Source organism: Cyprinus carpio, chromosome B1 (genome assembly GCF_018340385.1).
Source record: "Cyprinus carpio isolate SPL01 chromosome B1, ASM1834038v1, whole genome shotgun sequence".
NCBI classification, from domain to species: Eukaryota; Metazoa; Chordata; class Actinopteri; order Cypriniformes; family Cyprinidae; genus Cyprinus; species Cyprinus carpio.
In genome coordinates this window covers 14,294,163-14,320,645 of record NC_056597.1, presented here as the reverse complement: position 1 = coordinate 14,320,645, position 26,483 = coordinate 14,294,163, and the positions used below count along the sequence as shown (strand labels likewise).

General features: G+C 36.5%; 1 non-coding gene and 2 pseudogenes across 1 annotated transcript; 2 read left to right on the top strand and 1 right to left on the bottom strand.

Annotated features, from left to right (window-relative positions):
• The first annotated feature begins 5,162 nt into the window (after window positions 1–5,162).
• LOC122135754 lies at window positions 5,163–8,487 on the top strand (annotated as a pseudogene).
• A 186-nt stretch (window positions 8,488–8,673) lies between these two features.
• trnai-aau lies at window positions 8,674–8,747 on the bottom strand. The gene has a single exon. It is a non-coding gene; the product is annotated as a tRNA-Ile (tRNA).
• A 308-nt stretch (window positions 8,748–9,055) lies between these two features.
• On the top strand, window positions 9,056–23,200 carry LOC122135753 (annotated as a pseudogene).
• The last annotated feature ends 3,283 nt before the right edge of the window (window positions 23,201–26,483 follow it).

Here is a 26,483-nt window from a genome sequence, read left to right as displayed (position 1 = left end):
TACTTCGTTCAGTTGCGGTGGTTCATCAGTAATAACCTTTCAGAACTGGAAAAAAAATACAAAAATAAAAAATTTTGATTAAGCAAGTTTTTTCCTGGAATAATAAGAAATTGTAAATATACAGATCAACAAGAATTATGTCTGAGAAAAACCGACAGGGCATTGTGCTTTCTTTTGACCTGAACTTTGATCTGGAACTTTCTTATAGGCTATATGGCTTTATTGCAGAATAATTTTCCTGTAATATAATATTATAAATAATATAATTTAATATAATAATATTATTAGTCAGAAAGTGCAATTCTTTATTTATATATTATTTTACACCTTGAACAAGAAGAGAAAGTAACACTAGCAACTACATCATTTAAAAAAAAAAAAAAAAAAAAAAAAAATCTATATCCACATAATTTTCTATTCGGAATTATAGATTTATATATATGATGTATTTCATGTTCATTCATATTTTCTTTTTTATTTGGAACATGGAAATTTCAACAACTATTGGACCTGTTTTTATCCCACTCTCTCAGTGCATGTACACCAAATACTGGCAATGCGCCACTGTTTATACATCATAACAGTGTGCAGAGTTCCTACAGCGCTAGAGTGTGTGCAGTCCAGTATTGTTTTAATATCATGATAAATGATGTGTTTCCAAAAAAGAAATGTCAAAAATAGATATAGGAAGATCTCTCTATGCTTACAATGGAGCGATATGGAAAAGGGGTCGTAATGTAGGCCTATCTCATGTAACAAAAGAATTTATACAATCAAGCAGTTGCTGGGGAAGTGGAAAAAATTGGGCTAACAAAAGGGTTTTCGACTATCGGTGACTAAAACTCAACTAGTCTGTTTTGGCGAAGAAGAATCACATCCCTGAAATAAAAATGAAGTTATATACACTCACCTAAAGGATTATTAGGAACACCATACTAATACTGTGTTTGACCCCCTTTCGCCTTCAGAACTGCTCTGCCTTAATTCTACGTGGCATTGATTCAACAAGGTGCTGAAAGGCATTCTTTAGAAATGTTGGCCCATATTGATAGGATAGCATCTTGCAGTTGATGGAGATTTGTGGGATGCACATCAGGAGCCTGGCTCCGGTTCCACCCCATCCCAAAGCACATGCTCAGCTGGGTTGAGATCTCAAAGTGAATGTGTGGGGGCCATTTTTAGTACCAAAGTGAACCCAATGTCATGTTCAAGAAACTAATTTGAAAATGATTCGAGCTTCTATGGCATGGTGCATTATCCTGCTGCCAGTAGCCATCAGAGCAGATGGGCACATGGTGGTCATAAAGGGATTGGACATGGTCAGAAACAGTGCGGAAGGTAAGGCCGTGGCAAAACGTTACCCAATTGGCACTAAGGGGCCTAAAATTGTGCCAAGAAACATCCCCCACACCATTACACCACGCCCCACCAGCCTGCACAGTGGTAACAAGGTCGTGTGATCCATGTCTCATTCCTGTTTTAATGCCAAAGTTCTGACTGTACCATCTGAATGTCCTCAACGAAATCGAGACTCAATCAGACAGCAACATTTTTTCCAGTCCTTCAACTGTCCAATTTTGGTGAGCTCGGCAAATTGAGGGCTTCTTTTTTCCCTATTTGTAGTGGAGATGATGGTACCCCCCCCCCCCCGGTGGGGTCTTTCTGCTGTTGTAGCCCATCCCGCCTCAAGTTGTGCGGGTTGTGGCTTCACAATTGCTTTGCTCACGCCATACCGCCCTGGTTGTAACGGCTCACGTGGTTATGTCAGTCAAGGTGCTCTTTCTATCAGCTGAATCAGTCGGGCCCATCGCTCTGAACTCTAGCATCAACCAAGGCATTTTCGAACAGGGACTGCCGCACACTGGATGTTTTTCCCTTTTCACACCATTCTTTGTAACCCTAGAATGGTTGTGCGTGAAAATCCCAGTAAACTGGCAGATTGTGAAATACTCAGACCGGCCGTTCTTTCCCATTCTCACATCAGTTTGGAGTTCCGGAGATTGTCTTGACAAGGACATACATCATAAATGCATTGAAACAACCTGCCATGGTGATTGGGTTGATTCGAGAATTGTCATTAAATGAGAAATTGAACAGTGTGTTCCTAATAATCGTAGGTGAGTGTAAACAAAGTACTTGAACCGATGTTAAAGATATCTAAGGAATAAGGATGGATTGCCAGTTTTGACCGTTAGATTTACATATTAGAAGTTGGTAGATAAGTGGCAAAAAAAATTAGGCCTATAACTTTGATGTCTAACAGGAATGGGAGGGGACTAGTATGAGATCTTTACTAAGAATATATAGTGCACTGATTAGGTCAGCAATTGATTACGGACCCCCCCACCCATTAATTTATGGATCTGCTTCTTAATCCTTGATTAAAAAAGTCGAGAACTGTTCCAGGCACAATCTTTTAAGCAATAATGTAGTGGAGCTTTCAGATCTTCTACAATAATCAGCCACACAAGTCTATACACAAGTGCCTATCACCAGTGCCTATAAGTTTACGAAAATGAAATTAACTGTGAATTATTGGATAAATGTAAAAGGGCATTCCGAATTACATCCAGTAAAGGACATATTGAAGCATTGCTGGTAAAAATAAACTCAAAGTTTTGGTTGGACAGCAACTAGAGATGCTAACCTAGATTTTTGGCGACCTGGTTTACAGAAATCAAAGTTAAGCCATCACCTCTGTTGTACACGATAACGATATCCTCACTTGGATTGCTTCCATAACCTGCCTCAAGTCAGATTTTCATCTCCAATATATGATTCCTAAGAATGGACAGCGATATCTAAGGAGGCTTGTGTGTTCACACCAATATCTAGATCAAAATTAACTCTCACCCACCATGGTTGCATATCTTCTTCTTAGAGATGGTTCTAAAGAGCCTACATCAGGAAGTCACAGCTGTTAGGCTGTATTATCCCAAAGATTACAAGTCAAACAATTCAGAAAGTGATAACTAATTATGTATCAGTCTTTACAACAGAGCTAATAGCAATTTTATTAGCATTTTCATGGGTGGAGGAAGGGGAAGTTAAGCCTACTAGTGTAGTCATTTGAACAGTTCCTTGTCAGCTTTAAATAGTTAATAGTCGAACAATCAACATCAAAGAAATTTAAATCTATGAAGTACTTATCAATCTTTGTAGGATTCAGGAAATGGGTTATAGTCCTGGAGGTTCATGTGGGTACCTACATGCACATGTCAGGAGTACTAGGAAATGAATTGAACAAACAAGGCATTGAAATATATGAATGTTGAGGTACCAAATTCCACTGAGTAAAGTAGAAATAGAACCCGAAGAATTAAGAACACATGAATAAAAAGTGGCAGGACCAGGAATGTGGGACAAGAATTTAAAGGCCAGACAGTCCTATACCAAAGGACCCAAGAACCATGATCTGCCAAAACCCCAATATCTTTTTCCTTTCCTATTTACGTTAATGCTGTTACACTCCCGTCACACAACCCGTGGTGGCGGTTAAAATTACACCAAGAAGTTGGTCAATTGTCAACCCGCCAATAATCATACAAGAAGAAGACAAGGTTCTGCGCTGACATGAAGCGCGTGAGAGGATGAAAGCAGTGATAGATCCAGCTGTTTTCTTTGATATTATCCGGCTGGTCAAAATGAGGGATACTCAGCTGTCAAACTGCGAGAGGCGTTTTTTTCTTAAAGCTGTAGAAGAGAAAAAAGTAAGTTACACCTGTAAAATATAATTTCGATGTGATGTCGTTAGTAGTAAAAGGTTGTTGATTATTGCCATTCTACGATCCACATCTCTATTTTACCCAGTAAACCATATTTCTGTACTCTGTAGCGCTTAGATGGGAGACAAACATATGATACCGACTCTATTAAAATCACGTTTGGAACTGATTATGGCTGCTGCATCGTGGAACTTGGATATCAGTTGTTGCTTTAACATTTACAGTGTTTACAAAACGACGTGCTTCCCTACATTACCGATTCTAAAGTTCACACTCACAACAAATAATCGCTTGCTTGATAAGTGAAGATAATACATTTTGCCAGGGGTACTTCCTCAGAAAAACCAATTTGAACACGTGTTTTTTTTCTTTCAGGTGTTGTGTCAGTGGTCTTGTGAGTTGGTCCCTCCAAAAGATTCACGTCCCACAGAAGGCATCATGTTTTTTAATTTGGAATTGTCTTCCATGGCATCACCAGCATTTGAGCCAAACAGGTTCACACTTATTTACACACACAGTCTTGCAAAAGTATTCTCTTTCTCTTTGTCTCTGTTTTATATATATAATATAGTATATCTATATATATATATATATATAATAATATATATATATATATATATATATTCCTGATGCCTGTGAGTGTGTTCTCTGTGTGTGTTTTTGTAGGCATCAGAGTTTTGGTGATGTTAACAGACAGCTTGAGAGGTGTCTGAGGAATTCTAAATGCATAGACACAGAGTCTCTCTGTGTAGTTTCAGGAGAAAAGGTAATATGGATACCTGTACGTTAACATATATAAAACGCTATCATTGGAAAGTTCGGACCAGCACATTTTTTTAATGGAATTAATACTTTTATTAAGCAAGGATGCATTAAACTGATCAAAAGTACACTGACAGTAAAGACTTTTAGATTGTTACAGCAAAATCCATTTCATATAAAAACAGAACTTTCTATTCAATAAAGAATCCTGAAAATAATTGTTTTTAAATATTATTTCAAAACATTATAATGGGTTTCAACAAATATACACACAGACAACAACAACACTATATTAAGCAGCACAACTGTTTTCAACATTCATAATAATAAGTGTTTCTGAGCACCAAATCAGCATATTAGAATGATTTCTAAAGGATCATGCGACACCGAAGTCTAGAGTAATGTAAAATTCAGCTTTTAACAGGAATTAAAAAATACATCTTAAATATATATATTAACATACAAAGGTTATTTTAAATTGTAATAATATTTCATTTTATACATATTACTGTTTTCATCAAATAAATGCAGCCTTAGTGAGCATTATAAACCCATAGCAGATCATTTGTCCCATGTCGCCACATGCAGTGGCCCTTCACTCGCTGTACCTCTATTATGATAGGTTTGGCAAATCCGAGTTGATGTCCATGTGTTTTAAATCATGATGGAAACTTGATGGATGCAGCAAGCATTGCTGCCATATCTGCACTCTCACATTTTAGGCGGCCGGATGTTGCTATTCAGCCCCGGACGAGACATCACTGTGGTGAGCCTTAAATCGCAAGTCTGTGTTTGGCAGGTGGTTTTTTATTCTGTTATTAGTTATTTACACTATAAATTTATTTTAACAGTTCAGTCCAGGAGGAGAGAGATCCTATTCCACTGAGCATATATCACATGCCTATATGTGTCAGCTTGCTTTTTTTTCCTGCAGGGGTAAGAAACATCACATGCCAAAAATCTCTTACAAACAAGTTTTACTGGTTTCATTCTGGAGCCATTAGTTAGTTTTGCTTGTTTATAACCGACAAAATGATGAACATTGACACTGATTGAAATAAGATAGAATCATGTGTCCAACATTGAACTGACTTGAGCTGAATAACGACACTGTCTTCAGTTTGAGCTGCATACTGCTGAAGTTAACTTGTATTATTGAACTGAACTGAATCAACACTGAACTGACTAAGGCTGAATAAATATACTATGTCGTTTTAGTGCTGCTTTACAGCAGAATTTGCATTGCCTTATAGTTGATTAAGTTTGCATCTTTGAGTTTTCGTTACTTCCCTATTTAATACTGGGAAGCTGCTTTGAAACATTTTCTGTTGTATAAAGTGCTATATAAAAAAGGTAACTTGACTTGTAGCAAACACTATGAGAGCCTATTATACTGACTTGACTTAGCAAACACTATGTATTGAGTTGCATTTTGAGCTTGTATTTTGTTTTTTTAATGAAATACAGCCAAGTATGGTGACCCATACTCAGAATTTGTGCTCTGCATTTAACCCATCCAAAGTGCACACACACCAGTGACACACACACCCGGAGCAGTGGGCAGCCAGTTATGCTGCGGCGCCGGGGAGCAGTGTTAGGGGTTTGTGCCTTGCCTCAGTCAAGGGCACCTCAGTTGTGGTATTGCCGGCCTGAGACTCGAACCCACAACCTTAGGGTTAGGAGTCAAACTCTCTGACCATCAGGCCACGACTTCCCTATGTGTTTACAATAGTTGCTAAGTTTTCAGTTGACATAGTAAAAAAAAAAATTCTACATTCTTTGTTATTCCTTCCTAAGCTCTTATTTGCTTGTGGACCCTTGTGAACGAGAAGAGCGAGTGAAGGATGGATTATTGGTGATAGCAATGAACAAACATAGAGAGGATCTGCTCCATTCAGTCTAGTGGAGGAATCATGCTTCTGAAAGACCAGGTATTGTTGTATATTTTTATCTAATTTTACTCATTTTCAGTTTATTTGATTGATTTCTCACATAACTCTAGGATGGGCTTTTAAACTTGACACTTTTGCACTGTGCAGCATTTTTATTACTGTGTGTAGTACAGTCAACAATCATTGTTTGTTTTCACGCAGGTTTTAAGATGCAGCAAAATAGCAAGCGTGAAAGTTTCTGATAATTACAGAGCTCATCAACAAAGCCTTAGAGAATGACAGAAAAATCAGGTATGTTTGTAGTTTAAAATGATTTTAAATTTAAATTGGACCTTAAAGGGTTATTTCACTCAAAATTCTGTCATTAATTACTCACCTCATGTCGTTCTAAAAACCCGTAAGACCTTTCATCTTCAGAACACAAATTAAGATAGGTTTTTCTGAGAGCTCTCTGACCCTCCATAGAGAGCAATGTAAGTAACATGATCAAGGTCCAGAAACCGTAGCAAGGAGATCAGTAAAATAATCCATGTGACATCAGGGGTTCAACCATAATTTTATGAAGCTACGAGAATACTTTTTGTATGCAAAAAAATTTTTTTTTACGACTTTATTCAAGAATTCGTTCACTGGATACTTGTTTTGTTGATGTTGTTTTGGCTTTGATTTGAAGTATTGTTTAATAAAGTCATTATTTTTTGTTTTCTTTGCTCTCTATGGAGGGTCAGAAAGCTCTCAGAATTCATCAAAAATATCTTAACTTGTGTTCCGAAGATGAATGAATGTCTTATGGAATTAAAACTACATGAGGGGTGAGTAATTAATGACAGAATTTTCATTTTTGAGTGAACTATCCCTTTAAATTTAAAAGCTTTTTAATTACATTTCTAGTATATATTTATATGAAATTAATTTACTGTTTTATGAAAAAAAAATTTTTTTATCCACTTCTTTTTAGAAAGGAGGGTGGAAAGTTTGGCTTTGCTGAGTCCATGCCCAAAGAGCGAATCACAGCCCTTAAGAGAGACGAAGCCCCAGTGGAGATGACAGATGTCCAAGAGACTGCCAGTGAGATTGTGAACAGAACAGAAACTCCCACAGAAGCGTATCTTGTGGCCCATACAGAATATTTTTAAGATAGTTTTAGAAGAACTCACGTTAATGGAGGATGTTTTAATATCTTGTTTAGAGAGACGAGTGATGTCTCAGAGGAGATGCATGAAATGTAAAGCCAGTATTGTCTTATTGTATTGCTGTTACCCAAACATTACTCCTTGACCCCAGAGCCAGTGTTTCCTCTCCTGTTCTTGTTGCAATGGGAACTGCACAGGTAGGTGAGGGCATCGTGAACTCATGGGGACTCGATGAGGACGAAGAGGATGAACCTCAGACAGAGGACACAAAAACAGGTAGTGTGTGAGACTTGTGTGTTTTTGTGCTACAGAGTAATTGTAAACACACTTTATATATCTGTTCTGAAAAGAAAAAGAGGCTGTGTGTGGTCCAGATATTTTGTATGTTGCAGGGACTAAATGTCACCACAAGAATAGTAAAGCTGAAATTTTTATGTCGTGGCTGACAAATTTTGTCCCTATGCAGAAAAAAACTTAGTAAACATTACTAAATTGTGTGTTTGTGTGTGTTGTTGTTTTATTTATTTATTTATTTTTTTAAAGTTTAGGGTAGGGGGATAGAATATAAGTATAAAGTTTGTATAGAAAAAAACATGTCTAATTAGAGTCCTCATGAAACACAAAAATCCAATCTGTGTGTGTGTGTGTGTGTGTGTGTGTGTACATAGATGAGGTGATGGTAATCTCTGACAGTGAAGAGGAGGAGGTTGTCATTCTTAATGAAGAAGCCCAGTGAGTAAAGTCATTAAATCTGTCCTCTTATCTCAAAGTAAACTACAAAATACCAACATATTGCAACTTATACAGTGTTATACAACCAAATATAACCTTTTTTTAAAGGAAATCAACAAAGCCTTCTAAACGAAAATGAACTTCAGCACTGCAGAGGACAGAGATGATCATATATCAGACTCCCGTACCACTGGACACTATTTGTTCCTTTTGTATTATAAAATAAAACATAAAAATATGAAATTATTTGTTTTTCAGTTACTAAAGAAAAGTTGTAGTGTATGTGAAGAAGCTTAAAAGGATGTGAAACAGGTAATTAACGCATTAGTCATGTTGTTTAAAAGAATAATACGTCTAGACATAATATTTGTAAGACCTTTCACATGTTAAATCATAACGGTACTGCTTACAAATTCATAAATAATCGTGTGGCCAGTACGGGGATCGAACCCGCGACCTTGGCGTTATTAGCACCACGCTCTAACCAACTGAGCTAACCGGCCATCTGGGAGCATCTTGGGTAAATAGGCTGACAAACTTAAATTAATATTTGTTAAATAAATATAATGCCAGAAATTTGGAACATTTGTCTTGAAAATATACTATCCCAACCTATTCCCTTCGTGCCTACTTACTCAAATTCATAAATATCTTATGTGCTAGCTTCCAACTTCCAAGCATGGGTTTCGACCTTAGACCTGTATAAGTTTTTGTGACGCATTACTGCGCATGCGCACCATCCTGACGCGCGCCGCTTGACAGGCATCAGCGGCGCGTTCCCGACAGTAGACGTTGCTGCTCAGGCTTCAAGATGGCGGAAGCCCTGACAACTCAAGAGGAGGGTGGTAAGATACCTAAATATTTCCACTAAGCCCTCCGTAAAATTCCTTGGCGTTTCATGCTGAGCCGCCACCAGCTCATTTGAAGCAAGTATTGATATGATATGCCATATAATTCATTCAATTATGTTTTATTAACAGAGATGTTAATGAGAATCGCGGCCCAGTGGCTGGTTTGAGGTAACGTTAGCTGAAGGTAAATGCTAGCCGTGTTAGCGAACTAGCTACACTCTACACACCAATAACGGTTTAATACATATTTATTGGCGGGTATGATTGTATAATTTTAGGAAACTGGTGTAGAGCATTGTAAAATGACTCTTACGAGTGTTGGATTTAACACAAGCTGTCTATGCAGTAGGTTGACATACAACGTGAATGTGGTTCGCGGTTTATCTAGTCCGTTCACGTTAATAATATTAAAGGCATGCCTACGTTAGATAAAAGCTATTATAACAAATCTGCGTCGCTGGTCTGTCCATGCGCAGGGATTTGTGAATCTCTATGTCGCTGTTGTTAACACAGCGAGCCGGGTGTCTAATGTGCTCCTGTGTGAAAGTGTGAGACAGCTCTCGGTCAGCTCTGTCTGTCTATTAACCGTGACCCACAACACACTCATATCTAGTGCTGGAGGGGCCATTTGTTCTGACTCGTTGAGGAAACGGTGTAATATGAGTGTAGTATAACGTCTTGTCAGCACGAGCGTCTCTCTTTACAGCTGTCAGGTCGTTCCTTCACTGCACATGCAAACACATGCATTTGATTGAGTCGTGTCATCCTAAGGTAACGTACTGCAAAAGTGGTTCAGTTTTTGCTTTTGGACACCCTTTGGAAAGTCAGGTGTATCAGAACAACCTACATTATTAGTGCATTAGGATTCATTGGCTGGAATATGGGTTAGAGAGTGGGATTGCTTGCGTAATGTTATAGCCTGTTAAAAAGGTTTAGATTATTACAACTGAGATGTAAATGTATGCATTATATTTAGGATTTTTTAAATTCTTTTTGTATATTTTTAAATAAGTATTTTATGCTGACCAAAGACTGCATTTATTTTGATGAACAAATGCAGTAAAACTGTAATGTAAAATATTGCTATTTAAAATGAAAGTTTTCTGTTTTAATACATTTTAAAATGTAATTTGTTGTTGTGATGGCAAAGCTGAATTTTCAGCAATCTTACATCAGTCTTCACTGTCACATGACCCTTTTAGAAATCATTTGAATATACTGATTTGCTTCACAAGAAAATTATCCTCAATGTTGAAAATTTTTTTGCTGATCTTTTTTTTTTGTGGAAAACTGCAAAAGTACTGCATTTTTTTTCAGGATTCTTTGAAGAATAGAAAGTTCAAAAGAACTCTATTTATTTTAAATAAAAGTATTTCATAACATAAATGTCTTTTTTGAGTTTTAGCTGTTGATCAATTTATTGTGTCCATGTTGAATAAAGTGTTAATTTCTTTGAAAATCATTACAGAGCCCACATTTTTGAACAGTAGTTGTGGTTACACACAAATGATTACAATTTTTTTAGTCATGATCATGATTTTTTGCTTTGCACTTTTTAAGCGTAATCCCCTGCGCTATTTGCCTACTCATTATTTAGACTGAAACAAGCCTTTCTCTTAAATTGCTACATTTTCTGCCTAGTGGTTTAACTTAATCTACTCAACCCAGGCAACCATGCGAACATGCTTTCTCTGCAATACAGAAAAGCACAGATGAGCTGAAAACATTGGCAAACAGGTAAGTTGGAGCAATCTCTTGAGATATTCTGCTTAAATAAAAGTGTAATAAAGCCAGTCGGTTTCCTTTCGCAAGACTGTTTCTGTTGTTTGCTGCAAATAAATCTGCAAGCACATCATTGCGAGAACATTCTCCTGATTTGTACCTAGATGAGAACAATGTGATTAACCGTTAACATGCAGCCCCTACATAATAACCACTCAAAATCACAAACTGTTAAAAAAAAACGATTATTCATCGACAAAGCCATTGATGCATTTTGGATTTTACACAAGGGAGAGCTAACATTTCTATTATAGTTAATACCTGAAGAAAGCAATCTGTTCTGCATTCCCATTCATCTCCACTTACTTTTCCTGAATAAACATTGACCTTTTGATAGAAAAGGATGTTATTGGCAGCCAGATGGTGTCATGTTAATCAGCCATACTTTGGTCATAGCCAGCATGTTTATTGGCAATGCTGATGATCTCAAAATGCCCAATATCAACTGATTTATCTGTGAGGTTGATACATTGGTTTATCAGTAGTGATGGCAGCCAGAGCCAATCAACACTATAAAGTACAACATGCATTACAATAAATATACAAAAAATAAAAAATAGATGCTGAGTGTGGGATGTTTAGCTGACATTAAACATGCTTTTTCAGTATTGGATAGAGTAAACCTCCTGATGAAATTTATGTTTGCGTGTGCGCCAGGCGGTTGGAGGAGTTCCTGGCTGAGCTGAGGTGTCGGAACAGTCTCAGAATGCAGATCTTGTCAGTCAGATGACCGCAGCAGTTAAGTTCCTCATGGCAAGAAAGTTTGACTTCTCCAGAGCCATAGACCTCTTTCAGGCTTACAAAGGTACACCGGTATACAGTACAGCTCAGATGATAAAATTCACTGTGTGAGAGAGTCTGGGTACATTTTAAACTTTGTGTGTCTGCAGAACACCAGAATAAAGGAAGGCATCTACAATATTAACCCAAATGAGGAGCCTTTAAGAATCGAGTTACTCAGTGGGAAATTCACAGTTCTGGTGAGTACAGTTTCAGATGAACGTAATGTGTTTGTTAATATTAGGTCAGCTTTTTTTGATGCTGCAGGAACAATTTAGTTGCACAGATTGGAGATGGCATGATTTGCAGACTGTTTGAGTGGGCAGACTGGCTTTCTTAGTCAGATATTAAAAACCATTTCAAAATTTTATCAGGATCAGTGCATTGTTTATATTTGCATGAGTGTGATGACTTTTTGGCTTTTTTTAAACATAGAATATCCCTTTTGAATTGACCCACTGTGTAATAATGATTGTTGGAACACTGCTGTTCAAACAGTTGGGGTCATTTTGGGAATTTGTTTAAAGAAATTAATACTTATATTCAGGTCTCCAGACTCATTCTTCCCACTGGTCAGTCTTTTGTGACTAACTTTCTCAGTTTGTCGCATGAGCACATGATTTGGTCTCAGTTGTCGTTGTTTTTTTTATTATATCAATGCATGCTGATGAACATTTATCATAGTTTATAGTTTATATGGAAAGGGAAGAGGTTAACAGTTCATTACATTTACATTGAGGTTCAGTGGTACCTGGGGAAAAAGAGGGGAGGGGGCAGGTTGCGGAGGGAGTTCAGCTTCCTGACAGCCTGATTAATAGCTCTTAACGCCAAATGTCTGGTTTCTACAACCTTCACTTTGGAGCAAAAATCTGGCTTTAAACTATGAAGAAAAAAAAAAGATCTGACATTAATTGTGATAATTATCGATATCGACTGATATGAAACAAATTATCGTGATCATTTTTTTGATAATTTCATGACATTGAAGATTGCTGAACATTTTTTTTACAGGAGTAAATTACATTTTGTAATATGCTCGAATAGAAAAATACCTATTTTTAAATAATTTCATAATGTTACTGTTTTTACTGTATTTTGTTGTGTTATATGATGTTGCAGCCTTGGTAAGGCATAGAGACTACTTTCAAGAACACTACATAATCTTACCAACCCAAAACTGTATGTATAAATAAACCGCAGATACAAGAATTTTTAATCACTTTAATATTATTGCTAACCAAAAACAGTGCGTCAGCAAAATCATTCATATTTACAGTTCCAGGAAATAAAGCAGAAAATAAAGGCTAACATCATTGCTAGTGACGGGCTAAGGAAAATTTAATCTCTGATCTCACACCATCAACACGCAGAGCAGTTCCATGATCTTTGTTTAGTCTGGGCTTTACTGTTTGTTTCAGCCATTTTTCATTCAGGGCCCTGCTGTATAACAGAGTTTGCTCAAGTGTTTGTGTAGGCAGTTCTGATATACTCATCACATCTTAGTTTTCAGAGCACCAAACGTGAGAGAATTCTTCAAATGATATGAAGATTAATGCAACTTTTCAATTACATTAGACTGGTTTTAAACTGGTTGGCTAAATTGACTGATTTTTTACTTGTACTTGTGTGTCTGCGTATTAGTTGGGCATGTTTTAGGGTGACCAGACGCCCTGTTTTACAATTTCTTACAATTGGGAGATGTTAGGTAGTGTTCGGTCAACGTGAGAACAGCCTAATCAAAGATAACTAAGCTTATCGTAGAACAAAATTACCATCCACCTACCATCACAATTCGTTATCGATTAACTTGCAGTAAGTGAAGGCGTGATATGCAGAATCACGCTGAATGACAGACACACAGAAACGCTCTCTCGCCTGGCGCCCGTGTGATCCCAGTTCTGCGATCAGTTCTCCTTGCGCAATTGTCAGATACACACAAAGCTGTCAAAATGTCCATCGTGTGGAGTATCTCACGTAAATACAGTAGTTTATTGCTGTTTAAGTGAATGTAAACAGGTAGGTGAAAACCGGATATGTGTCAGTATATTATTTTCATTCTGTCTCAGAGGTACAGCAGCCTAATTAAATATCTGTCTGTCTCATTAATGTTAATCAAACAACAAAATGTGTTAAATAAATGTATACATGTAATAAATGTAATACTACTGTATTAGAAAACAAGTTTATTTAATATTTAATTTGTATCTATTGTTTTTGTCTTATGGTTTGTAATTTGCTTCTTTGTTTTTATATAAAAATAACTGTACGTGTGTGTGTATATGTGTGTGTGTGTATATACATATATATATATATACACACATACAGTATCTCACAGAAGTGAGTACACCCCTCACATTTTTGTAAATATTTTATTATATCTTTTTATGTGACATCATTGAAGAAATGAAAATTGCTACAATGTAAAGTAGTGAGTGTACAGCTTGTATAACAGTGTAAATTTGCTGTCCCCTCAAAATGACTCAACACACAGCCATTAAAGTCTAAACTGCTGGCCACAAAAGTGAGTACACCCCTAAGTGAAAATGTCCAAATCTACTAGGAAGACTAGTTATCCAGTGGAGAAAACGTAGTTTGCTTCTCATGTGGCCATACCAGCAGTGGGATGTGTTAACAATCTGTTCAGTCTGTACTTCACACAGCGTGACGTGTGAGGCTTGTGCTCTTCAGAGACAATCTCAGAATATGACCAGAGCTAGTGTTTCAAAGCGAAACACACTGAAATGAATAATTCACTAAAATTAATCGCATGCCGTTAAGGCGTTTATATATATATATATATATATATATATATACACATATAATGTATGTGTATATATAATGTATGTATGTGTGTGTGTGTGATATATTATCTATTATATATATATATATATATATATATATGACTGTAATTTAGATATCATGAAATAAAAATTCTCATATTGTGCAAAACATATATCACAATCCCCCCCACCCCTGAATTGAACCATGAGGATATCTGTTCACCCTATGCATGTTTTTTACAAGTTGTGTATGTATTAATTTGGCTTCTGCTGTGTATAGCCTGGTCGTGACGCGAAAGGTGCGGCTTTGGCACTTTTTACAGCACGTCTCCATCAGCCAGACCTCACTACCCATAAGGCTGTTCTTCAGGCCATTATATATCAGCTGGACAAGGCCATTGAGAGGTAGACCACATTCATAAATCTGATCAAATTTAATATGGTTAATAGCTCTGCATTTTCATCTAAATCATCTTTGTCTCCCCCAGCGTTCAGACACAGAGAGATGGGCTCATTTTCATCTATGATATGACTAACTCCACATATGCCAATTTTGACTATGAGCTTTGCGTCAAGATTTTGAAATCTCCTTAAAGTAAGTGTTTTTATGCTGTCGGAACCATCTGTCTGTTTCACAGTGCGTCCATATGGCAATAACAGAACTCAGTGGAGCTTGGATTTACTCTTTTGATATATAGGAAGCTTTCCAGCTGTCATCTGTATTTGCTGTTATCCCTGTAATAGTTTGGAGAGCTGGAGGTTTATTAACATTCAGTCACATACAATTAGGGTTTGCTGATATATTCAATATTCACAATATAGATAATTTGTTCAACATATTATGCCAGAATTTTACACATCGCTATGATCTTTATTTATTCACTTTTTATTTTTATTCTCAAAGATTATGTCCTTAGACTCATTTCACAAGCCTTGCTTGTCTTGCAGCTGTCGAAAAACTGTTAAGATGTTTTAATTTTATATAATAGAAAAAAATAATTACAAGGTTACATTTGGTTCATACTCTAGCATTCAAGTTTGGTTTGCTAAGATATCATAATGTTTTTAAAAGAAGTCTCTTTTCAGCAGTCATTCTTCCAGTTTTCAGTGTCACATGATCCCAAGAAATCATTCTAGAATGCTGATTTGATTCTTACGGTTATTATTATTGATGTTGACAACTGTTATGCCTCTTTATATTTTTGTGGAAACTGTGATGCATTGTTTTTCAGGATTCTTTGATGAACAGAAAGTTTAAAAGAACAGCACTTGACACAGACATAAAGGTCTTTACTGTCCCTTTTGATCAATTTAACGCATCCTTGCTGAATAAAAGTTTTAATTTCTTGCATATCCCAAAAAAAAAAAAACCTTTGAATGGTAGTGTATTGGGCAAAGATTATTTTAGGTAGATTTTCAGTGTTTTAGTAAATGCATTTTAAATCTTGTACTTGGAAACTATCTGTGCTGTTAAAAAAATCCTTTGAATAAAAAGTTTAGAATTTATGAAAAGTATGCAGACATCCCCTTTTAATTAACAGGATGTTTTAGCTCCACCCATTACAGGTGCATAAAATCCAGCACATATCCACAATCCTCCTCAGACAAATATTTTTAGTAAAAAGAGAGACACTCTTTTTGTTCCAGCATTACAATGCCCCTGTGCATAAAGCTAGATCCAGAGAGATTATTTACTGAGATTCGTGTGAAAGAACTGCACAAAGCCCAGCCCTGAACCCCACTGAACACCTTTGAGTTTGAGTCTGTTTACTGCAGACTGTGAGCCAGGATCCATCACTCTCTTCACTGCCTGACCACACAGATGCTGTCGGGTCTGAATGTGAGCAAATCCCCAGCATGCTAGTGTCTTTTTAGAACGGGTGGAAGCTTTAAAAGCAGCAAAAGGAGGATGAACCTGCTATAAATGGACATGGTTCTGAAATATAACTTTCAGCAAACGTATATGAGTACAGTGCTTGGCTGTCAACACACTTGTAGGCATTGTGTATTTACAGATACACTACACTAGCAAGGACACATTAAATTAATGATGGTGACTGTCAGTAGTGACAGTAAGACTTCTACATGGTTACAAATATATTTTTACATCTATTTTAAATAAATGCTGCTGCTGAACTTTCTATTCATCACAGAATCCTGAAAAGTATAACGGTTCACAAAAATAGAACCTGTTTGACACTAAGGACAATACTGTAATGATAAATGTAGTTTTAATAATCGTTCTGATTTTTTGAGAATAGAGATGTCCACATCACAACTATAACAATAACAACACAGAGGAACAATATCATTTTCAGAATTTTTTTTTTTTTTCCAGCTGATGAATGATAAAAACTTTGACAGCCAATCAAAATACACCTGACTAATACATAGAATGTAATCATGCATTGGTGTGGACCGTAGTATAAATGCCTGCTGAAAATTTTTGATTTACCCTCCACAGGGAAAAAATTTTTTTTAGGGATGCACGATATTATCGGACTGATATCAGAATCAACTGATAATTGCCTTCAATGTAAATATCGGAATCGGCCCAATATGAAAATTATGCCGACTTGTCTTGCCAATAAGAGCAATGCTTAACTGCAATGCATGTGCTCAGGGTGTGCTAGCGATTAGATCAGGTCAGCTTGTGGCTCATTCTTGAAGCAAAGAGTTTTGTCTGAATGATGAGAAGACTGACTGACTGTTTGGATTGCTGCATTTAATCTGTGAAAGCACATACAGAATGACACGTTTGTGTGTGATAGAGTAAACAGTAATAGCACCTGCAGCAGCAGTGACAGCCTCCCCCAGGTCCTAGTCCCCGCTCAGTAAAGAGTTTTAATCTGTAGGGGGCGCTGTGGCCTACTTCTAATTAAATGAAAAGTAAAAATAGCCTACACAAATAAAATTAAACTGGTTTCTGATTAAATAAAGCAGTAGTTGATGTCACAAAATAATGAGTATGTTTTGGTTTAAAGGTCAGAAGCTATAGCTTACATGAAAGAAAATCACAAACATGACACTTGTAAATATATATATATTTTTTTAATATACATGATTTATTCATTAAATATGAATCATATGTTTTTTTTTTTTTAAACAAATCATAATCTCTAAAAGATTTTCAGAATTTTTACACTCTAGAAATGTTGCATGATGCATGATATTGGATTTTTGCCCGATATTTTTCAACTAATTTTGGCCGATACCTATAGCGATCTATTTCCTTTTGTTTGGAAAACATAAAAACACCAATTCTCTCCTGTGCAGAAATTATAAGCCAAAATATAATTGGTTAGTTTTAACGAACTTAGTTTGTTAGATTTAAATAACCAATAATGAAGTTTAGTTTTTGTGGCAAATCAAAAATGTTAGGGTTAACCTTGCATCTTTTTCTGGGGTCAAAAAAATGTGACTTGTGATATATAATAATTTTATTTATAGTTATTTTCATCAAGCCTTCAATGTACTGCCAAAAAACCTTCATTATTGATTATTTAAATCTAACAAATAAGTTCATGTTAAAAACTAACCAATTATATTTTGCTTATAATTTCTGCACAGGAGAGAATGAGGTGTGTAGTTTCCAAACAAAAGGAAATATATCGCTATAGGTATCGGCCAAAATGAGTTGAAAAATATCGGCAAAAATCCAATATCATGCATCCCTAAGAGAATGATAATAATATTTCACAATATTACTTATTTTACAGTATTTTCTGATGAAATAAATTGAACTAGATGAGCGTAAGGGACTGCTTTAAAAAAAAAAAAATACCAACCACAAACTTGTTCTTGATTTTTCAAAGGGTTTGTTTAGTGCAGCGGTTCTCAGTTCCAGTCCTCGCGCCCCCCTGCTCTGCACATTTTGAAGGAGGACTGGAATTGAGAACTTCTGGTTTAATGGGTGGGTCTGTGGATAGGATTTGCGCAGTCCTTTGTATGATGTGCTTACTCTCTATTTTGTGATTTAGGGGGCTTTCCCTGCTCGTCTGAATGTGTCTTTATTGTGTGTCGTCTCCACTGTGTTTCAGAGCACCGTTTGCAGTACTCCGTCTGTTTGTGAGAGAGAAACTGAGAGAGAGGGTATGTCTAGAGCTCTGTACATGCAAACATTAAACTTTTTCAAGGTGGGACAGTGCTACATTTTATTATTTAAAGGGGTGCAATACATTGAATATGATTCCTTGTTTGTATTCCTGTGATACCTCTGCAGGTGTGCACTGTAAAAGCCCACGAACTGGTCAATCACATACCGGTCAGCTCTCTTCCAGAACATTTGGGTGGCTCGTCACAGTATAGTCACATTGCTTGGATCCAGTCCTGTGTCAACATCCCAGCCCCAACCACCCTAATAACTCGCCCTACGTCACTGCGGACTGCTTGGGCAGTCTACTCCGCCATCCTACTCCATGGAGCATAGCCAGAACACTTCAGAAGACCCCTTAACTGCCAATACTTCAGGGGCCCACTCTCCTGGGGGATGGACTGAACTCAAACTGCCCCATACTGGATGACGGAAATGCCAACCTTCAGAACCACAGGACAGCGGGACATGCGCATTGGAATGGCTCTGTACTGCCAGGTTCAGGGGGAATCTCGGGGTCCCAACGCCAATGTCCTCAATGGCCGTGGCTGGCAGCCACCACCACAGTCAGACACACCCCCAGAACACACCTCTGCATCAAAAAACACACAGCTGGTGCCTTAGTACCAGGAGGTGGCTTGACTGTGGGTGTGGAAGGTGCATGTTGGAGGACAGTAGGCAGGATGGCAATGGCGCTGAGGACTGCCAACAGGATGTGGAGTTTCTGGAAGAGGAAGTGGACGGAGGAGATGGCCGTTCCACCCCTCCCGCTGAAATCAAGGCCGCCGCGCTCTCCATCACAGCTCTGCCCCGGAATATGAGCTGGTTACCGGGAACAGAAAACGGCTGCATTGTCGGTGCATTTGGCTGAGCAGGGCGGAATGACCGTGCACGATCTGGTGCAGCACGTGAAAACTTAAAAAGAAAAAAGGGCATTTATCAGGAGTATGAGGAGATCCGCAAAGAACCTCCTGCTGGAACATTTGACTACTCTAAGTAAGTGACACTTGCTTTCAATGAATGGCTGAAAAGATGATACATTTACAGTCAAAGAATTGCTCATATAAATATAATGCTTATTCTGACAGGAAAGCCTCTAACCAGATAAAGAATCGCTACAGTGATGTCCTTTGCCTTGACCAATCACGTGTGTTCGACTTTGTCCGCTCAACAATGAGGATGACGAGGTCAGAGTAATGCGCTTTTTCCTTTATGATTTTTTAAATTGTTCAGTACAATGTTATTTTCAGTATTTTTTTTTTTTTTTTTACCAATATAGTATTTAATATTTTTAATTTGAGCTATTTTTAGTTTTTCAGTTTTCATTTTCTTTTTTCTTATGTGCTTTTTGTCATTTTTATTATGTTTTATTTTAATATTTCTTTATTTATGTAAAATATGTAACTTTATTTGTATTTCAGTTTTAAGTTTGCAACCCTCTACAATACAAGTAAATCAGTCACATATGCGACTAAATTTCCATGCTAGGTGACCAGTAAAGAATGTCTATTGTTAACCATTTAGCTATTAAATTATTGTTTTGTTTCACTCACCAGTGTATGACTTAAAGGATAAGTACAAGTATAACAGATATTTCACTTACCTTCACCCATTTTAAACACTTGAGAGTTTCATTCTCTGTCTTTAAATCACCCATTTTTTCCTGTTTTAAATGGTGGAGTTTCATGTGGAATTATTAAATTTTCCAAGAACAAGCAGAAGCCGCTTCCGGTTTCTTCGGTAGTAGGCAAAACTAATTTGCAAATCTCATTGGCTGATGTTCACCTGTTTACAGTCACTGATCAGTTCAAGAGAAACTCAGACAACGTGATTAATTTTCATAAACAACTGAATGACAAATATGCATTCATTTTCATTCGTACATGGTTGCCATGATTCAGTTTTAATTACACAAGTTCTATCATAAAAATGCTTGGTTGACGTTAAAAGTGTACTTTCAGATCATATCAAACATTAATGCATTGTATTGAAGATAAGCTTATTTGTTGGAATCGTTAAAAAAATATTTCCCTTGGGTTTTGGTTAAACACTGGTTCATTGACAGTTTCTTCATCAATTTGATTGTTTGCTTTCAGACATCTGACTACATAAATGCAAGTTTCATGGATGGTTACAAGAGGAGCAATGCTTACGTCGCTACTCAGGGTGAGACTCTTTGTTTTTTGAGCTAAACATTGTGTTGTGATGTACACATACTGTATGGTACAGAAGTCAGTGTATGTGTGTAAATGGAAATGTCTGGGTTGTTTCAGGGCCTTTGCCCAAAAACATTTGGAGACTTTTGGCGAATGGTGTGGGAGCAAATGGTTTTTAATAATTGTTATGACTACAAGGTTAGTTTCCTTCTGTGAAAGTTGAGTTGCTTTTCCTTTAAGGAATGTTTAATGATGCTTTAACAGGATTGTGGACAGGATAATACAGGGCTGCAACTAACAACAATACCCTTCTAAAGTATGGGGTCAATAAGATTTCCTTTTTATTAAACAAATTCATGCTGCATGAAATTGATCAATTTTTTTTTTTTTTTTTTTTTTTTTTTTTTTTTTAACACTGTGTAAGTTTTCTAATATAATTAAATGCAGTTCTCTCTTGAAATTCATGAAAACCATGCAGTGTTTCCGCGGTTTCCACAAAAATGTTATGCAGCTGAGAGACTGGAGTAATGGCTTTTCTTGTATTTTTTATTTTCTTAGTATTATTTTTACAATTTTACTGTATTTTCTTACCGTTCACCAGAACCTACATATTTGAATGTATATCTTCAATTAAAAAACTCTAGTTGGTTTTGTATTTAATTGAACACATTCTAAATGAGCTAAAAAAGAAATCTAAAGGTATCTCATTTAATATTATATAATGTCCAATTACAAACCTGCATCATAATGAACTTGTAATTGCAATTGTGGTGACTCGATGTTTGGTTATTGCAGCCCTGCGCTTTTTGTTTAATGCATATGCATAATAATTTTGGTTAATAGAATGTCTGTCCTTTATTCAGGGATCATTTAATTGAATTAAAGATATTTTTCAATCATTATATTCAAAATAAATATTAATATCTGACGAAGATGACCAGACAAATGATTCTTGATCATCTTTCTATCCCTGTCTCAGAGTTGTAGAGCGAGGCCGAGTGAAATGCGGACAGTACTGGCCATTAGAGACGGGCCGGACTGAGGATTATGGGAACCTTTTTGGTGAGAAATGTCCATATTGAGATGTTTCAGGACTTTAAGCTATCACACCTGGAGCTCTTCAACACTCAGGTCAGCATCTCAGTCGCTGTTTTTATCTGTTTTCTTGACCATTTTTTTTTTATTTGATTTCATTTCCATGAGCAATAGGAGGTTCTTCTCACATAGCCAGTAATTATGACTATCGACATAAAGTCTGGTCAACCTTTTTGGCTTATTTTTTAGCCAAGACCAGCACAGTTGCATGACAAACAGATGGTGTAGTCGAGGCACACAGTGATCCTGAAGCTTCTCTTTCAGACAGGGGAATGTAGGGAAGTGTCTCATTATCTCTACATGAGCTGGCCAGATTTGGTGTCCGAAGTCAGCGTCGGCCATGTTGGATTTCCGGGCACACGTGAAACAGAGACAAGAGTCCTCATTACGAACACTGTATCCTGATTGGACGGGACCCCCAGGAGGCCCCCCTGTGGTGGTGCACTGCAGCGCAGGCATCGGCCGAACAGGTGGCTTTCTGCCTTCATTTTTGATCTAACTTCTTAACTGCACTACAGCATTCTTACACAGTTTCTTTTTCCTTCACCCTCAGGCACATTTTGTACTTTAGACATTTGTCTCTCTCGTCTGGAGGACATCGGGACAGTGGACATTAAGCAGACGGTGCGTCGCATGCGGACGCAGCGTGCCTTCAGCATCCAAACGTGGGACCAGTACTACTTTTGCTATAAAGCAGTGATCGAGTACGCCCAACAGAGCGGCCTGCTGCAGCCTGTGGAGTGGTCCGACACCGAGCTGGAGACCGACAGCGAGTGAATCAGAAAAAACAGAACTCGCAGGTGAGGGCACAGAAGGCACGGAAGGAAAAGAAGCCATCTTTTCCCCTCTCCTGGCTACAGGTAGACTCCACCGCTGAGGAAGATGCTTTTGTCCTGCCACTTTTCAAGCCCTTGTTTTTACTCCGATCCAGACGTGATCAGAGACTGTGGCTTGATGTACGAGTTGTAGCAATTAATTTTTTTTTTTTTTTTTTTTAAATAAATACTGACTTGCACATGTGGAATGACAAACTTGAAAAATGCAGTTTATCGTATTACCTGCTCTTTTTTTTTTAATGCTCTGAGTGTTGTCGAAATTCAATATCGCTCAACTTTGGGGGTTTAAATTCACACTTTTTATCAAAAGTGTAAAAACATAAAACTTGAATATTCTTTTTTTTTTTCTCCGTCACATTGAAATAGCAACTTCTTTGTGTCTGGACAGGTTCCAACAGGGTTTCTTTCAGTTGTGTACTTCATCGTTAAACTAATCTTCAAGCCAAAGGTATGTTGTTGAATGCTTGGATGTATCCGTAATGATCGGTGTGACTTAAACCCTTGTATATCTTGTAACATACATTTATATAATGTGCATAACAACCTTTGAAAAGCCTTGTTTTAATATAATACTCTTAACTTTCTTCAGAATTATGTGTATCTATATATATATCTATCTATATATATATATAAAATATATATATATGTATATATATATAAAAGAATATATGTATAAGTATGTGTTGGGTTAAAACAATATGAAAGAGGAGGAGGAACACAACTATGCTGTATATATATAAGGTATGTCTTAATGACTGTTCTGGTCCTGCAGTTTTAATTTTCGTCTAACCGTAATCCACGATTATCCAGCCTTAATGCAGGCCGTCTATCATTCGCAGAGCATCTCAACTGTGAAGATTCTCTCTGAATTCTGGCCCTAAACCTTCAATCACTGCCTTGTTCCCTCTAAAGTAACCTTTGACTTTTGACTTTTTTTTCTACTTGTTTTGTTTCGTTTTAAAAAAAAAAAATCTCCATCCACTGCGGGCCCCACGTTGAAGTATCCTGACCCACACGGACACTGATTCTGTTACCATGATTATCTTAAGTGTGTTCTGTACTGATGTGAAGTGTTGGAGTCATGTGTTACGAGTGAACTGGGGTGTGTTTGTGTGAGAGTGTGTGTGTGTGTGTGGGGAGTCTTGGGGTCAGAAAACCCCTGTTTTTTGTGCCTTCCAGGTTTTCCGTAGCGTAATGTGTAGTTTCAGGCAACGACTAGAACAGCTGGTCTCATGTATAGGGAATTTATTTTAATCTCAGGGGTATACTTGGTGTTTTCCTGCTCTCAAAAAACTTCATTTGCCTCTATGGTAATTATCATTTCCAAAAAAAAAAAAAACTAAAAAAAAATGAAAGGCAAAAAAACAAAGTATACAAATTTTATTTCAAGTTTTATACAGCATCCTGTATTATGTTCTGTTTTTATTTATGCCTTTGTAGAACTTCAGCAGTATTGAAATTTGAATGTTGGTACGAAAAAAAAAAATGAATGGACATACTATTTTAAATGGATAAGCTAAAGAAATCAAAACCATGTAACAAAAGACTGATCAATTTTTTTTTTTTTTCCCCTATTCAGTTCAGTCTGGAATTATGGTTACTCATAATTGTGTTTTGGGAGATAAAATCTGTTATTTTTCCAGATGCCTGTAGCAGAACTTTTTTCATACTCTGTGAACTGTTAAACGGCCAAGACTGAAACAAACATGTTACCGATCAGCATGGCTGCCACTAACAGTTTTTTTTTTTTACGTAAAACTATTTGCCAATCAAAAGAGACAGAGGTTTTACATGCAAGAAAACCACAAAAAAAAAAAAAAAAACAGGATATGAACTTGAATGTTATGATTAGATAAAAAAAAATCATGTCATCTTTGGGAGAACTTTGGAATGCTTTCTCCTTGAATATCAATGCTTGTATGATGACATGGTAGTGAATGTGTGAACGTCCCACTCATCTAATGTTTACTTGTTGACTGATTTATCCAATGCAGGTGTGCAGAATGTGCTTGACTGTTTTATACAGCTGATTCCTGCTTGAATGAGACTAAGTGGAAGAGACACACTTGGCTCTGATTTATTAAAGCAGTCGGGAATGCGATGTGAGTGTTTTTACTTGTTTTTTTTTTTTGGTGTCCGAAGTCCTTGTGATTGAGTAATGGCCTTTTTTACCCGACATCTGCAGTAGTGTCGTAGTAGACATGAATATTATTCGGAAACTGAGCATGTGTTGTGTGTTAAAATGAGTTGACGACGATTGAAACGTGAAACAATGACTGTATTGAAATCTATAACCCTTGTCAAAGGAGTGATTTTTCTTTCAGAGCTGGCTGCAGTTTGCGGTTTGTTTGAGCCAAACAGCACATTGCTTTGACTGGTCTCACTTTGGACCCGATTTCTGATTTGAAAGCTTCACACACAAAAGTAGTAAATGGTTTTGATTGGCAAAACAATCAAATTGATGCTTGGAAACAAAGAGATTTGTTTGGATGGTTTTGTTGTGCATTAAGATTCATTAGGTGAATGTATTTCTCAGCTTCTGTAAGGCTCTATAAAAGTGCCTGGGATTAATATAAAATCTTACCAGCACTCCAGACATTATTAAACTGAAACATACCCCGGTTATCTAATAAAAAAAAAAAAAAAAAGAATGGAACCAATGGCTGTAATGCTGAAATGCATCTAATACAGTTTAATAGCAAATGAGATATACATATTCTTTACATGAAATTAAATTTACACAAAATGTAATCCAAATTTACTAAAACTAAAGAAAGGTTACTCCATTGTTAAGATGGTCTTAATGGCATTGGTTTATATCGTTATTGTAATATTGTAAAGTATAGTCATTGTTAAACTGGGCGCTAGGGGGCGCTAACAACAGTTTTTTTCGGAAAAGCTTGTTGGCTGATGGCCAAAAATAAAATGAAATTCTTATAGTTCTGATAGTAAACCAATGGGATTATATAACAGTATACCAGACTACTTGCATAAAATGCATAGAAATATCAGTTGTTATGTTATATTTCCCCCCAAAAATGTCTTAAATTATGTTTTAAACTCGTTTTTTTTTATTGTGGGGCAAAACATGCAATGCAATACAATGATGAATGAGAGATGTACAAATAGTTATTACTTAAAAGTCTTGTGCATCATATTTGATACATTTGAACATGTTTTTTTTCTTTCTAAAAATGATTTATGGATTCAAAGTTGCTTCAGTCCAGTAAGTGTTCATCTTGAAATATTACTAATAATGTAAAATGTACTCTCACATTTACTTTATAAAAATCAGTAAAGATTTGACATCAAAATAAAAAATTAAATAAAATTACAACCTCAAGTTGGACAATGATAAAGTAAAAATGATACTAAAAAAGTATAAACCAGAAGGCCTGTATACAGGTTTTTTTTTTCTCTCCGTCTCAGCAAAGGTTTGATAATATTGCTCATTTAAAGCCTTAATTTGTGTATCAAAGATGATACAAATATTTGAGTTTTCTTGAATATTTTTGCTGGTCAGTATAAACTAATCACTGATCATGAAGCATGGATAAATAAAGACTCATTGGACTATTCTTACCATTTTATTTGTAACAAATAAAACTTTTCCAATACAATTGTATTCTCACACACCTGTCCTTACAACATAAAGTAGGAAAATTAAAAAAAGAAAACATCCTCTGAAATATTTACATTTACTACAAAATCAGAGGTAAAAGATTTCCCTTTTGTGTTTCACATTAATTGATGGGTGAAATTGTAAAACCCACCACAACAACGTTCGACAATATGAAAATGGTGATACAATGCATATTTGGTCAGATTACATGATATAGGTTGTGCTAGTTTATTTTTCACATGAA